This window comes from Micropterus dolomieu, linkage group LG11 (assembly GCF_021292245.1).
Source record: "Micropterus dolomieu isolate WLL.071019.BEF.003 ecotype Adirondacks linkage group LG11, ASM2129224v1, whole genome shotgun sequence".
NCBI classification, from domain to species: domain Eukaryota; kingdom Metazoa; phylum Chordata; class Actinopteri; order Centrarchiformes; family Centrarchidae; genus Micropterus; species Micropterus dolomieu.
This window is the reverse complement of record NC_060160.1, coordinates 934,247-941,015: the sequence shown is the minus strand read 5'-3', so window position 1 is coordinate 941,015 and position 6,769 is coordinate 934,247.

Here is a 6,769-nt window from a genome sequence, read left to right as displayed (position 1 = left end):
CACAGACCTGTATATTGGGGAGACTAAACAACCACTACACAAACGCATGGCTCAACACAGAAGGGCCAACTCCTCAGGTCAAGACTCTGCAGTCTACTTACATTTGAAGGACAGAGGACACTCGTTTGAGGACCACCAGGTGCACATTTTAGACAGAGAAGATGGATGGTTTGAAAGAGGTGTCAAGGAAGCATCTACACCAGGGTGGAGAAGCCGTCATTGAACAGGGGAGGGGGTCTACGCCACCACTTATCCCCCACTTACAATGCTGTCCTTTCATCACTTCCCAGGAAACTCAACAAACGTAACCTATTGGCCTCAGGTGAAGATACCAACGATGGTCGTTCAGTCTCGGCCACAGGTAGTCTTAACGACTGTAACGACTGTCGTCACAGCAACAAGGAACACTAACGAACCAGCGGTATCGATGACCCGGGCCAACGACCCCACTGAGGTTAAATAGCTGAGTTTCCCTGCCAGTCAGTCAGAACTGAAGAAGTCCTTTGGATGAGGGACGAAATGCTTCCAGTAGCTTCAACCAAGTCCAGTTGCCCTTGATTTTAACCTTCATTGGATAACTATGACCTGGATGACTGAGAATCTTCATAGACATAATTTACTTACATTTAACTCAATCCTTGGTTCAGGAGCTAGGAAAATTGGTTATTTAACACATGATTATATTTCTGTATCATCATTTCTAAGACAGTATATAAAAGGTGCTGGAACAAAGCATTATTTAAAACATAAATTAAAGGAATGTCAGTAATCATTGCTAAAAATTAAAGAGCACGGCAAAATTACCATATTTATGGATTCTTCTTTTCAACAACAACAACATTGTAATATAACTACTCAAATGGAAGTGGAGAAACCTACTAAGTAGTAAAGATTCTTTAATTAAAACAAGGTAATAGGCAAGTTTATAAGGAGACAATATTCATTTGTCCACACAAAGGAATTCGGGGCAGCGTCCTTCTCTGGTGTCTGGCTTTCCTCACAACTGGGTGTGAAGAGGAAGAGGGCATGTTAAGAGTCCAAATTAATGGCTCTTTGGTGGGGTAGGGAATCAAGACTGAAGAAGGGGGTCTTTGATGTCTGAGGTAATCTGAAAGAGGAACTTTGTTACCGTGGTTACCCTGCCCTCTTGGTCTTGGGAGTGTTTAGAGGTTGTGTTGTGGTGGCAGCCCGGCTGACGGTGAGTGTCCTGTTTATTTGTTTTTGCTTGTGATTCTGTTTTCCCGTGGCGTTTTGTTTTTCCTGTACTCTGCCTGCCTCCCTGTGTCTCCTCCCCTGCGTGTGCTCTCCCTCTCTCTCTCCCTCCGCTCCTGAGCCCAGCCAACGACCCGCACCTGCATCTCGTCAGCCACCTCGTCAGCCTGCCACACCTGCCAGCAATCAACCTCATCCCTGCCTGTATATCAACCCCAGTTCTCTACACCATCTCCGCTTGATCGTCGTTGCTCCTAACCCGTGCCACGTCACCACTCAAGCACTCTCGTATTCGGCATCATTTCTGTTTCCCTGTGCTTTGTCTCCGCTGTGTCTAACCCTGTCTGTCTGTCTCCCCTCCAGGTCCGCTCACCTCCATCCTCCGTTCAGTCAGCTGGGCTCGCCACCCTGCCCTCTCCCCTCGGACCTCTTCCACGGCATCCTCCCGGCTCCTCCCCGTGCCTCCTTGCTTCCTCAGTCCCCAGTGCCCCCGGCTCCCTTGTCTCAGTCTCCTCGGTTCCCCGTGCCCGTGTTCGGGATTATTCCTTTTTGATATAAAATAATCAAACCCACACTGGCTTGTTCACTACAGAAACTACCCCGTTAATTAATCAAGATTTACTCTCTAAAATCACAGAGGCTGCAGCGCCTGCTGTATGAACGTGATGCTGTTGTGTTCAGAACTTCATTGCAACCGCAGGGGAGCCAATCAGGATGAAATCTAAAAATATTTCATGAAGTGGTGTGTATTAATATCCTACTTCTCATCAGTAACACTGAGTACAGATGTGTTGTCAAGTTCACGTGCTGGGTAACCTCAAGATACCATGAGCGTTCCTAAAACACACAACCACATTGTCAACATATTCTCAACCGAACCAGCGCAGCGTTCAGCTGACTAGCTGCGACGGCATGAGCCGAGCTAATGCCAATCTAGGTCAGATATAGCTGGAGAGACGCAACCAGAAATTACGTCTCTTCCAGTGGTGCGGCCCTTGGCACTTTGTGACAGTGAATAGCGGCTCATTCTCTTAGCAGCAGCTCGCTGCAGCGGAGAGGAGGATGCCCTGTCCTGACTCGGCTTCACTCGGCAGCTGTGTTGATATTGACTGCTCCACTGACGATGCGCTCACGGTGACACTGTTGCACGTTGAGCCGTCATTGGAGCAGCGAGATGTGGTGCGTTCAGGGACACCACGGATGAACAGACCGTGGAGTATTCAAGAACACCAGGGAGCAACCGGCCCTGGTGTCTTTGAAAGCACCACTATAGCCCGTTCAATGTGCCCCCCCCCCCCTTGGGCTAAACTTCCTGGCCGCTGAGATCCAGCAACTTCTGCTGAAGCAGGCTGTCTTAGGGCAGCCAAAAGTTACCAAAAAGACCAGAGGCTTCTGAGCCATTCTGGATCTCCACCACCTGAACCAGCATAATGGACAAGAGGGGATTTCCACATGGTGATGATCAAGAAAATGCTGGAGCCAGTGCCGCCCGGCAACTGGATCACCGTCATCGACCTGAAATACGCCTATTTCGTGTCAAGGTGACACAGTAACAGGGAATTTCTAGGCTTCTCCTCTCACGTGGTAGCCTACAAATACATTAGGCTCCCTGTCAACTACTCGCTAGCCCCCCAAACACTCAGCAGATGCATCGCACTGCAATCTTTGCGCGAGAACGGCATGTGTGTTCCTTTCTACTCACGACCTCATGGTCATGGAGAGATTGAAGCCTTGAGTGATCTCTACACAGCCCAGGTGATTTTGCACCTCAACAGACTGGGGTTGCGAACAAATGGGAAAAGAACTCCCCCGAGCCGCTGCAGCGAGCGGAGAATCTGGGGATTGTGCTCAACTGCAACACTCCAAGAGGGTATCCCCCCCCCCCCTTTCAACTCTAGTACAGGAGGACCTGCGATTCTGGGGGTCTCTCACTGTCTGGCAGCGCGGGTGCTGCTCGGTAGGTTGCCTTCATCCTTGTCAGTCGTCATAGATGAGTCTCTTACTGGATGGGGAGGGACCTGCCAGGGGAGTGCAGTGAGTGTTGTGGCTCCCTGAGGGGGCCACACACCACACATCCACAATCCACTCCAGGTTGTGTTTCTAGTGTAGTGGTGCGTTTCCTCCAGTGCGTGCATCAAGAGACAGGGCGAAGCCCAATCCACGGCTCTTGGGCGCTGGCAGGGAACATATCGACATGGGCATCAGAACACTTGCTGTCTCTGGGTCTGTTTCCCAACACCCACTCGGGGGCTCTGTCACAAGGGTGAGGCTTCATATGCACAATGCTGGTGTTGGGCCAGCCTCTCCAGGTTTTTCTCAGGCTGGTCTATCCGCTGAGGTCGCACAGACCATCCAAGCGGTGGGCAGTTTCCACCATGTCTGTAAAGCTAAGTAGTTGGGTTTTCAGCTTTGATGCATTGAGAGGTACCTGTTCGTTGGGATCCGTTTTCTCTTTCCTGCAATGTCTGATGGAGAAGGGGCTGTCGCGCTGCAGCTATCTCTACTGGTCTATGGGTTTTGTGACAGAACAGTCTTCACCCACTCCCTTGTGATATGCTTTCTGCAGGGTGTGAGAAGACAGCGACCGGTGTCGTGTATCTCTGCGCCTCAGTAGGACTTGCCGCTTGTATTGGTGACTCTAATATCTGCACCTTTTGAGCCCCTGGAGCAGTCCTCATTGAAAATGCTATCTTTTGAACAGCCCTGCACCTTGCTCTCACCTCTGCTAAGAAGGTGAGTGAGCTGTGTGCCTGTCGATTCACCCCAGCTGCATGCTGGTGCTTGGTGTCCACAGTGCAGCCAGATTGAGACAACACACCTCCTTTGTTCTTAAGAACATAAGGAGCATGTTCAGGTCCGGGACAATAAATCTGGATGCTTTCTACCTCCCTACCTCTCTTAGGGTGCAGGGAGGTGAGAGTGCATCTGTTGTTCATATGTGCTAGGCTAACATCCTATGTAGAGCACACAGCCCCCATTCGATGCACTGGTCAGCTTTTCGTCTGTTTTAGTGATAGTGCAGTCAGTAAAACCCTGTCAAAGAAGAGCCTGGCCTGCTGGCTTTGTGAGTGAATCTCCCAAGCCTGTACACGGGCGGGAACCGACCCACCCTTAGCGGTGCGTGCACATTCCACTCGGAAGTGTGGAAGTGTCTACGACCCTTTTTAAGCATGTCGAAGAGATCTGCTCAATGGCATCTTGCCCCTTACTGTGCCAGTTTGTGCGTTTCTATCTCTTGGATATGTCTGGCTTCTTCTCGGGATCCAGCTCGCAAGTGCAACCTAGGATCTGAAAAATGAGGATCTGGTGACTACTGGGTGTAGAGGGGGAACATACACTGGCAGTGCCTGATGTTTCAGTGAGAAGTCAGGCCAAGCCCCTATCATTCTGGCGACCTTCTCATGGGTGTCCCACCATTCTGTCACTAGGTGATGTGGTGGTAGGGGCTTTGGCCGGCCTGTGGCCGACCGGGTTGGTGTGGCGGACTTTGGCTTGTCGCGGCTAGGGCGGAAAGTCATCGGGCTCCTGAGATAGAATGAAGGTTACGATATGGTAAGCCTAGTTCTATGAGCACAGGTGGAGCCCTTTACCAATGAGCCTTGGCGCTCTGTCGCCGTCTGCTGAATAGGCGGTCGGATGCTGAGGCAGTAGGGACACTGCTATTTATACGTCACGCACATATCGGTAGCGACGTCCTATTGGTCGGCTACGTGCATGATAAGATTTCAGTGGGCAAGTGCATGTTTGATTGGAGGAGGTAGTACCCCATAGAGTCCAGTAGAGGGCTCCGCCTGTACTTAGAGAACTAGGGTTACCATATCATAACCTTCGTTTCAAGAAGAGAAAGGAACAGGAGGAGAGGGTCGCAAACCTCCTAAATCAGATATCTATGAAGATTCTCAGTCATCCAGGTCATAGTTATCCCACGAAGGTTAAAATCAAGATTTGATTGATTTTAACCTTCGTTGGATAACTGAATCAGATAGTTTTGGATTACTGAGGACATTGTCAAAGATCTTGCTCAATGCAGGCTCGTCAGATGCCTTTCAGATAGGAGTGGAGGAAAGTAACTTTACAAGTGCTTTTTCAGTGGATGTGGTGTGACTGTTTTACAGGCTGTTATCATTCCGTGGTCAGGTCATTGCTGAAGGTCTACCTGTTGTGTGAATGTGCATGTGGGTATTAAACTGTTGCCTGAAAAAGTCTGCATCTTCTCAGCACAGTGCAGAGCCTAAGTACTCAAACTGAAAATAGAACTAACATTCACACACATTCATACACTAATGGAACAGCCATTGGGGGACAATTCGGGGTTCATTGTCTTGCCCAAGGACACTTAAATTTGGAGCCGGGGTTGAACCGCAGATCTTCCTATTAGTAGACAATCCACTCTCCTGAGTCACAGCCCGTTATGACAACAACCATTATAAATAAGCATGGACACAATGACACTAATCACCATCAATAGCCAATTGTGCTGTCCAGCACAACAATTTGGCCAATACACGGACCGATAGCAGAGTCAGGATGATAAAAGATGATTTCATTCACCACAGCTGAGGGCTCACTGGAGGAGTAAGGCGGCACAGGTTCATCCTCTTAATGCTTAACAAACCTCTGGATGACATTAGTAAAAGCCACGTAGCAGCTGAATCAGCAGACTTTCAATTGACAGTAGGCCAATTTTTTGAGCCTATGTTGTTGTGAGTGAAGGTTTTTGGCAATCCTCTCACAAACATGAAGTGGAAGAAAGGCACAGGATGGTCTCCGTCAGAGCCAGAGGTGCAGTCGTGCTTGTCCAGTCACGCTGTCAGTAGCTCCAGTGTCCGTATGAATAGCATGCTGTTAGAGGTGGTGCTAATGTGTACCTATGCAGACTAGTATAGCTCTCAACACACAGTACAATACACAAAACAGTGTAGCAGTAGTGTGACAAACTTATTTTAAACTAGCCAGGCTTCTAAATGCCTATTAATTAAATTACACTTTTCTTTCTTCTGCAGCATTACCTTTAGCATATGGGCTAGCATCAATGGACACATGGCTTGCCATTTCATGTCATTTCAGTTCAGTTAATTTAAGTACTAGTCGGAAGAGTTGAAATCATGGTTATATAAATACAACACATACACAGTTCATTTCAAGTCATTTATTTTAGCTTATTGGATTTACCCAAGGTCATCCAAATGTTTGTATGTTTTATTCACCTGTTCTCATCCTCAAGCAGGGATCTGGGCCGAAGTGGCAAACAGGAAGGGATGGAGTGTGGAGTCATTTATAGAGGGGAAGACCTGGAATGGTCCAAGTGTGAACCAGTACAGAGGGGTGTACTGAAGTACCTTAACTTGCTGTTTTGAGAAGCTTTGTTTAGCATGTAACATTTAATTTCTGGTTTTATAGTTGATATATTGTGTATTGATGTAGCCAGAAATGTTTTGGACTGTTGAGGTAACATTATGGTGTTTAATTGATTGTCAGTTAACTTTGGTTTGTCTTGTAGGAGGGGCTTCTGGTATAAAGGAAGGAGGCAGAGGCTCCTCTTGGGAGAACAGCTTTG